At 43.9% G+C, this 10,922-nt stretch overlaps 1 pseudogene; it reads left to right on the forward strand.

The window, feature by feature from the left end:
* The window catches only part of LOC146856419 (glycoprotein-N-acetylgalactosamine 3-beta-galactosyltransferase 1-B-like), a 79,949-nt pseudogene extending 70,547 nt beyond the window's left edge, over positions 1 to 9,402 (forward strand).
* Positions 9,403 to 10,922: the final 1,520 nt, after the last annotated feature.

The raw sequence follows: 10,922 nt of genomic DNA on the forward strand, positions 1-10,922 counted from the left end.
CACATGCAAACTTGCATTTACTGTACTCAGCCGTGAGTCCCTTCGTCTCCAGGATTTTTAGCACTTGCTCAACTTTGTCGTCGTGTTCTTCCCTTGTCTTTCCCATAATAAGGATATCATCTGGAAACATCAGAATACCCTTTACTCCCTTGAAGATGTTGTTCATTAGTCTCTGAAACATCGCAGCAGCGGATGCCAATCCAAAAGGTACTCTCGTAAATTGGTAACACCCAAATGGTGTGATGAACGTCGTAGCCTTTTGCTCTCACGGTGCAGTGGCACCTGGTGGTAAGCAGACTTTAGGTCAATTGTTGAAAACCATCTGACCCCTTTGGTTGTTGCAAGCATTTCGCTTATTTTAGGTAACGGGAACTGCTCAATTATTATACTCTTGTTAAGGTCCCGTAAGTCTACACAGAGTCTCAATTTTCCATTGGGTCGTTTGGCTACCACCAAAGGTGCGACCTATTCACTTGCCTCCACTTGTTCGATTATACCTTCCTTTAGGAGCTTCTCGATTTGTCTTTTAACCTCGTCCTTGATTGCAAATGGTAGATTGCGAGTCTTGTGTACCACAGGTGTTGCATTTGGTTTGACGACTATCTTATGTTGGTATCCCTTAAGTGCACCAATTTTTTCCTTAAAGACATTGGGGTACTTGTTTAGAATGGATTTGTTGTAGTCGTACGCGTTTTGCACCACTAGAACAGGGTCAGAACTGCTGGGGTCCAAGATGATGCTCAAATTCCCCTGGTCCATCCAGCCCAAGACCGATGGCCCCACAGCGGATACATAGAGTTTACCTTCTGCTTCTCTCCCTTTGTAGGCGAAATTTAGTTTTCTGTAGCCACACACGTCAATTGCTTCTCCAGTGAATGACTTGATCAGGATGTCAGCTTTCTCAAGGTGATTGCCAATATGTGGTGTAAACTTTTCTTCCCATACTTTTTTGTTCACTATTGTATATGGTGAGCCTGAATCAGCGACTATGTTGATATCCACGCCTCCAATAGCCATGTTGCATGTAGGTTTCTTTTTTTTATTTATACCATCTGTACTGACTTCGTTTATCATTTCCTCCTCGATACTGAGGACATACATGTTGACGTCGTCATCCTCTGATTCTTCACTCTCTGATTCATCTGCTTCATAGATGTTCTTCACAGAGCGTGCCTTACGCCTTCGACATGCCTTTTGGAAATGCCCAATGACTCCACAGTATGTGCATTTTGCTCCACGTGCTGGGCATTTTTTGTCGTCGGCCCAATGTGTATTGTCACCACATCTGTAGCAACGCCTTGCTTCGCTATCCGCAGATTTGTTGCTTATTTTCTTTGCTGACTTGTTCCATGTATTCTTCGTATTTTGTTTGACATGTGTCACCTTGCTGACAGTTCCGCCTTCTTTTTTCCCATTGCTTTCAGCTATAACTGCCTTTGCACAGCGTCCTGTTAATTCAGATTTTCTTGCAACGTCAATAATATTCTGGAGTGGATACTCTCCTTTAGCCCAGAGGCTGTCCTGTATGTCAGCATTTGACCCCTGCATAACAATTTGGTCTCTAATGAACTCGTCCTGTAGATTCCCAAAACGACAATTCAACGCCAACTCCTTTAGTGCAGAAACATAGTCATCGACCGACTCTTCCTTCCCTTGCTTCCTGTGGAAGAATTTATATCTATCCACACCAACACACACATTAGGTTTGTAATACGCATTCAGGTCATCTATTGCATTTGCGTAAACGTCGTCTTCTCCCTCACCTCTTGCCTTCTTGTTGATGCTGTTGTACACTTTTATTCCACCAGCTCCAAGGCAATGTAGCAGGAGTTTGTATTTCTTTTTTGGTGTAAATTCGTCATCATCATCAAACTGCGAGATGTAGTTATTAAAATACTCCCTCCATTCTTCCCATTTTAGTAATGGTTCTCCCTTGCCAGGTAGGAATGATTGTGGTGGGGAAAGATTCCACAAGTAACCTGATGACATTCTGCGTTTATTTTATTATTATTTTTTTTATTTTAAATACAGTGCTGCAACTGTGATATCAGTTCACTTTTAGTGTCTTTGATTACTGGTGTTTTTTTCTTTAAATTGTGTTTCTGGCATGCGAAATTCAGCTTTGGTTTACTTCCGGCAGCTGATTTGAAGCTCAGTTCAGGGTTGCCGGTGTTTTTTTCCTAGCGCGTGACGCGCGTTGCCCAGGAGATTCAATTTCACTTGGCTTGTTTACATTTCACACATTCCAAAATGGCCGCACGTTGAGTACGTGATACGTCACTGCAGTGTTTCTGAAGAATTCCTATGCGCGTCGGCTTACGTCACATCTAATTTGCATGCGTGACGCTGGATCAGCTGGCAGTTTACTTCGTTAAACTGTCAAACTTTTGCCGTTGGAGAGTGCGAATCGTTTTACCTCACGGAAGCCTCACAGACAGAGATAATAACGGTGTTTAACGTTTCATACGCTGACCTTAACTGTCACACTTCGTTACTCACAGTGTCCACTTTACTCGTTCAGGCTTTTTCATCACAGTTCCTTCGGCATTTCTTTCTTCGTATATTGTTGCTTTAAATTTTCTTTTTTTGTATTGGTTGCTAAATGCCCCCTTAATTTCTTCAAAATTCGTATTTTCCTCCGCGGCAGCTTACTCCTCAGTTTGTCAACACCTTAACGTGAAGGTAATTGTTCAGGGACTGCAGGTTTTCTTAATCGCCGGTTTTTCTTTTGTAAAAATACCGGTAGTGGGTTCCGGTGTTGGCGCTCGTCGCCACTTTGTAAAGAACAAAGCGGATCCGTGAACGTAGTTGAAGTTCTTTATTCGCCAACACAGCTCCAAACGTGGAGCGCAAGAATGCAGCCGCTGCTGAGGATCACCAGCTGTCAACTGTCATCAACTGCCAGCTGGTGATGTCACAGCTGGTCTAGAACCACGATACGGTGTCCTCGCAGGGACACGCAAAAGCAAGTGACACAACGGTGTCCCCAGGCAATCAATACAGGTACACAACACTGTCCTCCTATAGAATCACAATCCACACTGCCTTTTGTGCACGTCTCGGAAACTAATGAAAGGTTATATTGAGCAACTTTAAAAAAAAAAAAAAGGAAAACTAAAGAAGTTTCATCTTTTGGTAAGACCTCAAAATGTGTGCTGAAAAGTGCTCCCTGGGAATTTGGGCAGGGCAGAGAGCATATTTGTCTTGGTATGATTCTGAGAAGAACAATGAAACACATCAGCAATGTATTGAGCTTGCCTGCCTGTATCTGGATTGTACAGAAATACTGACTGTCTGAACAGTTGTGGCATAGCCTGATAGCAACATCGCCACTTTTAAGGATACTGTAACGATGAACCTTTCACAGTAACTTGCCACTACCTGATGAGCCAACAAGTGTATAGTGTGGGACGAGCACCTCCAAATTCCATCCAGACTATTTATTTTTTATGTTTGACAGATTTATTAAATCAATTAAAAATAACATTGCCAGCCATCCAGTGAAAAGAAAAAAGCCTGTTCTCTTACCCAATCGTCCCTCATCAACTGTCACAAAGAGCAAGGGTGCCAGATGTCCTTTTTTGATGTCTGGTAGCGTTATAAAACCTGTTTTGACATTATCCATTAAATTATTCTTTCCAGATGCTGTCTAAGACAACATGCACGGGTCTGCATAAACCTTTATGCAGATTCAATGCATGCCATCTTAGCGAGCTTATGGAAAGGGTCTTCTAATGAATAAACTCAAAACAGGTGTTTTTGAAGTAACTGCTGCATGTAAATGGAGGAGAAAAATGTGGACTGGCTGTCAGTTAAAGTCCTTGAAAAGTGTTGTAGGGAACTGTGTAGTAAGTAAGGAATCGTCCAACAGGTTTGTTACTAAGAGTTCCTCAAGAAGCTGAGGACCTGGCTCTTCGTATAAGCACCTAGGGGACCCCCACACCTGCCTAAGCGCCTGGGTACCCTCTCGGGTGATTAGTGCGCTATACAAATCAATTAACATAAGATAACATAACTCAAGATAAGATTCATATTCACCTGCAACAGCGGCTTCACAGCTTTATTACCAGCTTGTTGTTTTTCATGTGAATGAGGTGTTCAGCCCTTCTTAAAGGTTTCCAAGAAAGAAAACTACGGCTGCATGCAGTTGACTTTTTGAGGCTGTCTGTGTCTTTGCGCTCAAAACAGAAAGGAGGGAAGTAAAATGACGCGCATGGATTCCAAAATAGCATATAAAAGTGTTGCAGAGACGCATAGGATCATAGAGGACCCTTATAGTAAGCTGGTATCTCCATAGGAGTATTGCTATTGTTACAGGTTAGTAATGTCATTATGATAGAAAATTCATTCAGGCCAGTGCTCTTCTGTGCGCCATAAATCCTTACCCAGGCTTGATACCATTGGATATCTTTTCAGCACAGATTCTTTGCTCATAAATAGTTTTCCAGACTCCTAGATCAGGCCTCTATACCTCATAGCACTTTTTGTTAACCACAATGAATTGTTATCGATCCTTCTTTTCCTTGCATGTCCAATGATGTTCAGTCTGTTTATTAAAGTAAAGCACAAGTGAACAGGTGGGCGGGGGAGGTGCATAAATCATGATTTATGCTACATGATCAATCTGTGTTGACATTTTTCAGGAGAAGACAGCCAAATTAGTGATGAACTCTACAGTAAGGTGCGGATTCTCTGTTGGATCATGACGGGCCCAAATAACCTGGAATCGAAAGCCAAACACCTGAAGGCCACATGGACGCGGCACTGTAATATCGTGCTCTTCATGAGCTCAGTGACGGATGACAAGTTTCCCGCCATAGGCCCGGACACTAAGGAAGGCCGGGACCAGCTCTACTGGAAAACCATCAAGGCTTTCCAGTATGCACATGACAACCACCTCGATGAGGCAGACTGGTTTCTAAAGGCCGATGATGACACCTATGTGATTGTTGATAACTTGCGCTTCCTACTTGCCAACTACACCCCTGATCAGCCCATATACCTTGGCAAACCCCTCAAGCCCAAACCCAACGAAGACTACATAAGTGGTGGTGCTGGCTATGTTCTTAGTAAAGAGGCCCTCAAGCGTTTTGTGAATGGTTTTAGCACAAAGGTTTGTCACCACACATCATCAGTGGAAGATTTGGCACTGGGACAGTGCATGGAGAAGATGGGCGTGCTAGCAGGGGACTCCATGGACACTGAGGGGAGAGAAACATTCCATCCATTCGTGCCTGAGTCCCACCTCACTGGCCCTCTTTCCAGAGACTTCTGGTACCAGAAGTACTGCTTCTATCCAATTTTGGAGGTAGGTGTAGAAGTGTCTTTGAGTCGGTGCTATAGCCGAAGAGTGTGTGTTGTGCCTACATATTGTTTTTAGAGTGGGTGTTTCTTTCAGCACTGAATGTGCCCGATGTGCTTACGACCATCACATGGAGTGGGTGCTTTTTCATTAAAAGGGAGGCTAATTATCATCAAAATGTGTGGAATTTTTTTATGTAGAGCATACATTGTTTTGCATATACCTTGCTTCTTTTTGTCTTGCGGAGAGAATCTGTGCTGTCAAATGGCTGCCAAAGGGTCTTAAGAACAGTAGTCTCCAAGAGACTTATCATCTTGTCAGAGCTGACTGTTCTGCATCAAAATGTAACATAAAACTCAGCTGACAGATCCATTTCCAACTGTCCATCCTTTCACACATACAGCCTGACTCAAGGTCAAAGAGTGCCTTAAAAATCTCCCCTCATCCCCAAGACACTACAAGTTCACTCTCCTTTGTACGTAGATGTAGGAAAGCAGCCCTTTCTGCATGGTCAACCCAGATTTTTCACCTTTTGCTGGGCCCTATATTTTAGCTGGCTTTAGAACTCTGTGTACTTTACCCCTGCTAACCAGGTGTAGAATTCTTGTGCTCCCACTTTAAGTAGTTGAATTGCCTTATTCTTATTTTGTATATGTAACGTGCCTATAAGTCCCTAATCTATCATGTACAAAGTGTACCCAGGGCCTAGAAATTAAGTGCTACTGGCGGACTTCAGCACTACAGTGGCACAACAAAAATGGCTTCATGCCTACCCTGTGTAGCCTTACTGCTGCTGTGGGATCTGTTAAAATACCACTTTTGACAGGTAAAACTTCCCTTTTAAATAGTAGTAAGTCCCCCCTTTTTAGGTCAAGCCTTGGCAGCGCCCATGTGCTGTCTGCAAGACCTGCTGTAATCAATAAAACAACTCTATTCCCACCTCCTGCTAACGATTAGTTCACTTCAGTGTTGCTCTTCTTTGCTGCCTCCTGTCTCGTTCCCGCAGCCGATAACTCACTTCATTTCAAGGCTCAAGAGCACCTGTAAAGTACATTGTACTTATGTTTGCCTTCTTTATCTCCTGTTTGTGAGAACTGTTTTTCTTAATTTTTGTTTACAGCACAGGACGCAGTGCTTTTTAATAATGGCAGCCGCACAACTTTTATTTTGTTGTACGCAGCTCACCCAACTTTGTCTTTGCAACATTGTATGTTTTTTGTTAACTGCACAGGACGGTAGGTTTAATTTTTAGCTCTGGCAGCTGCCTATTTTCTTTTTTAAATGTGTGCCTCGCCCGACTTGTTTTAAATATCTTTAGTTCTATTCTCCCAGAATGTGTCGACTTGACTTCCGTGCAGCTTAATGTGGATTAGTTGTTAGGTGATTTCTCTCTCGTTAAGCAACAATTGAAGTAGTACTTTCAGTCCATTAAATGGGCAGACTGCGGATAAATCTGCACCCTGCACTGTGCGGTTAGAAAGCCTCTCCCTCCCTTCCTCGCCTCTCTTTGTCACCTTCCCTGCTTCTACTTTCCTAACCCTCTCCAAAACATTCACCTTCGCTGCCCTTCCTTCCCAGTTCCATTATTCTGCCACCTACTTTTGCTTTTCTGGGTTAAAAGTGGCTGTTTACTTTGGTCTGTCATGAACACCGAGTGTTATCTGAAAAACGCTGCATAAAGCAAGTTTATTTGCAATATGAAGAGACGAGGGAGCAGCCACGGTTGAGCAGTGCTGGTTTCACCACAGCTCATAGTTCCCTACCATCACCGATAGAGCAGGGAATTACCTCTGCTTCACGAGAGGACCGGGCCCCCATCCTCTGAACTGACAGCGCCCCTCCGGAAGCACAATCAATCAATCAGGGGAATTGTAAGCATGCCACTCACCCATGAGGGTCTCAAGGCGCTTGTGGGGGGAAGCAGCTCCGTTCAGTCGAAGTGCCAGGTCTTGAGTGCCTTTCTGAAGATGTTCAGGGAGGGGGAGCGTCTGATGTCGATCGGGAGCTCGTTCCAGGCCTTGGCCGCGATGTAGGAGAATGTTCTGGCTCTGCGGGTGCGCGGAGTTTTGGCAAGGTCGGCGGATCAGAGGTTTCTCTTGGGTGCGTGGAAGGAGATTCCACCACAGCCTGTGGTGTACGGGTGTACGAAGTGGACAATCCAAGCGCACGCTTCAATGAACCATTCCCTCTCCTTTTCTAATACTCCCTGTCAGATTGCAATTCAGTTTTCATTTCAGATAATATTGATGGGGCATTGATTGGCACATTTATACAAAGCGCCTGAAGCCTGTTGGATACCACATAATAATTTACGCACAGCCTTCCAACAATAATTTGTCTAGAAATAACTGAAAATTCTGTGCCCGTTGCTTACAAAGACAGTGAAACCCGTGAAGAGTTCACCTGACCAATAGATCATGATTTTGAATAACCACCTGCAGCAAATATAAAAAAAGTCAACCCAAAGTAAATAATTATCATTATTAATGTTTGTCACCTTAATCACACCTCCTCAGTCTTTAGGAATGTGACGTAACAGTTATCTAAAAGTTTGTAATAAGAATAACTGTAATAGTAACGGCATCAGTGATAATAATACTATAATAAAAACAACATCATCTAGTTTTAATACAGACTTTTCTCTGCACTTCTTCCGTTTTTTACGTCTGTAATTGATTTCAAAATTCAAAGCTACTGATTTTAAGGGCCTTCAGCCAAAGATAAACTCACAGACGTAGGCTTAAAAATACTCTAGCCTCACCACTCGCCGCACAGCGAACTCAATTTTCTATGAATCCAATACTTTTAGAAAAGCCCCTTTTAAAAAATAAAGAAAAATAAAAAAAAGAGAGCAAACAAGTATCACATAAAATAATGAGTCGCTGAGGAAACTGGACTCCCAGGGGTTAATAAGTGCAAATACAGTGTCAATACAGACATCCACCAGATGGGTCCTGGTATTAAAACACTTTAGTCGAGTTGGCAGCCAATGGAAGTAAGACTACAGAGTAACCCTAATGATAAATTGTATTTATATAGCGCTAACTTCCCCTGATGAGGCATTGAAGCGCTTTAGATAATAAATGTAAGGTGCCAGAATAACGACAATACTGCACGTAATGGTGATGCAATATCAGAACTCTAAGTGAGTTCCTCTTAAACCTGCGATCGCACGACAAACACTGGGCCTTTTTTTTTAGGTCGAGCTTTGATAGGCATAAGGTAGGCGGTTTTTTAACATAACTAAAGCAGCATTCACTGTCATTTACAACTATTTACAATTTGTTGAGTGTTACAAAAAATTGCAGCCGTTCGTATCACACTCTCTGTACCCAAGCAAAATTGTCACACAATTCACTTCACTTTTCTTTCTCTGGCTGCAAATTGAGAGAAGTTTGTAAACACCAATCCACGAGATAAACAAGCATTTACAATTCAATATATCTTGCATTACTGACAGTTTCAGCTATTGGCGTTGCAAATAATAATGCAAAACCAATAGCTCAAACTTTCAGTAATGCAAAACCTATTGCATTGCAAATGCTTGTGAATACTTGTAGCCCACATGGTAGGATGCATGGTATTTAAAAGTGGGACATGTTGAAAGTTACTATAGGTTAGACAGGGTAACGCACTCCTCAGTAAAATAAAAGTGTCGGATCTGTTAATCCGGTTGGTGGTGAAATCAGGTAAGTCCTCCTGAGTATGAGGATAATTATACGATGCAATCGCACTCTCTTAAGCTAAGAGAGTGTCTCCCTCATGCACTCGGGGAATAAATTCAATGGTTTTTCTTGTAGTAATCAGTTTTTCAAGTTCTGTTTGGTGTAACAGTCTTTATATATTTATTTGGGGTTGTAGGAGAAGCTCTTTCCCAAAAAGAGTTCTGGACCTCAATGTGTACCTTTTACCCTGTGGGACCTCAGTGGTGAGCCCTTCTGGTGGTAAATCAGCAGTGTCTAAACCTAACAATGGCCCCTTATGCGGGTTTCTCCTTAACTGCCCTTTTATTCCTCCAGGGTGGTCACGCTGCTGTCCTAAAAGCAAGTTTCCCGCCTCCATATGATGACAGGAAAGGTCATTCCCCAAGCTATCTGTGATGTCCGACTGACCCAAATAGCTGGCCAACTCTCCTCCGCAGCTAATAGAGCCCGGGGTGGTTATTGGTGTTTTAAACTCAGCCCTGTATTCAAGGTATTCAAGGGAGTGAGAAAAGCTGAAAGTTAAAGGAGTGCTACAGTTATCCGGGATCAAACAGGTTAATTTCAGGGCAAACCCACTAGGACTTGCCAGCATGTGGCCAGGGTTCTGAGCATACTGAAATCGCTGTGCCTGCCTACATTCAGCCAATGCCCCTACTACACGCGGAAAAAAACCTGCTGCCCCCCCACACATTCAGGCTGATTATATCTACAGGTACACTACAGAGAGAGGATTATACTGGGGTGCAGAGGAATAATCATAGATAGTAATCATCAGTCCCTTAAAAAGTTCATCTGAGCCATACAGAGCTCACATTCACCCCCTTGTCTGGGGGAACTCACCCGCCAATCTCGCGCACCACCACGACTCAACGAAGCCGGCCCTCGACACAACGCTGGTCTCCCCCACCGGGTCGGCATCGACGGGAACACCACAACCAAATCCCGCGAGGCGACACCAGGCAGAGCCAGCAGAGTCGGCTCCTCCAGGCAGTGAGGACGCAGGCGTCGAGTCACCGCCGACGACAGAGAAAGCGGACGGTTCAAATGGGGCCAAAAGTAAAGGTATTCCGATGCGTTCCGTAATGGCTGCCCTTGGTTAAATCTCAGGAAGTTTCTGGCTAAACTTTACAGATAGACATCAGTTTTTCTAATGTAGTAGCATTACGAACGGGCGGGCGAGAGAACGACCGACTCGCAGCCAGCTACTTTATGCGAGAGGCTTGGCTGGTGGGCGACGTTCTGTTTATGCGAGAGGCTTGGCTGGTGGGCGACGTTCTTACGTTGTAGCTGATTTGGATAGGCTGTTGGATGACGTACCAAGGGAATCTAGTCCAATGGTCGTGGGGGATTTCAACACTACGTTTGAACCCCTAGGGCTAAAGGACCATGATCTAACGGAGGATGAGGATGCTAAATGGGGTATACCCACACTTGAGGCCGAGCCAATTAAAAAATGGACAGAGGCGGCCATACAAATGAAAGGGATGTGTATCGGGCATAGGTTGAGGGCCACAAACGGGCGCACAATGTCTGACAAAAAAGGGGCCAATACCTTTAACAATGGATGTAGGGCAAGCCGTATTGACTATGTTTTGGTAAGCCTGCCCTTGTGGCATTGCGTGAGGGACATGGCCGTAGTTACCCGAGTGGAAAGTGACCATGACCCACTCATCGTCACAATGGCCGGGTTGCTAGAAAAAGTTACGCCAGTCAGTCCAGTGGCAGGAGGCAGTGATCTGGTACTGACTAATGACATACGACATTTGCGATGGAAAAATGTTTCAAGATCCCAGGCAACATTGTCAGTGGTGAATAAGGAGGTGGACAGGGTATTAGAAGTTTGGGGTTCTGGTGAATGTAGCCAGATTCCCTTGACCCATATTACCGAGATGCATACAGCACTGTTCGAACAATTA

This window comes from Triturus cristatus, chromosome 4_1 (assembly GCF_964204655.1).
Source record: "Triturus cristatus chromosome 4_1, aTriCri1.1, whole genome shotgun sequence".
Lineage (NCBI taxonomy): Eukaryota > Metazoa > Chordata > Amphibia > Caudata > Salamandridae > Triturus > Triturus cristatus.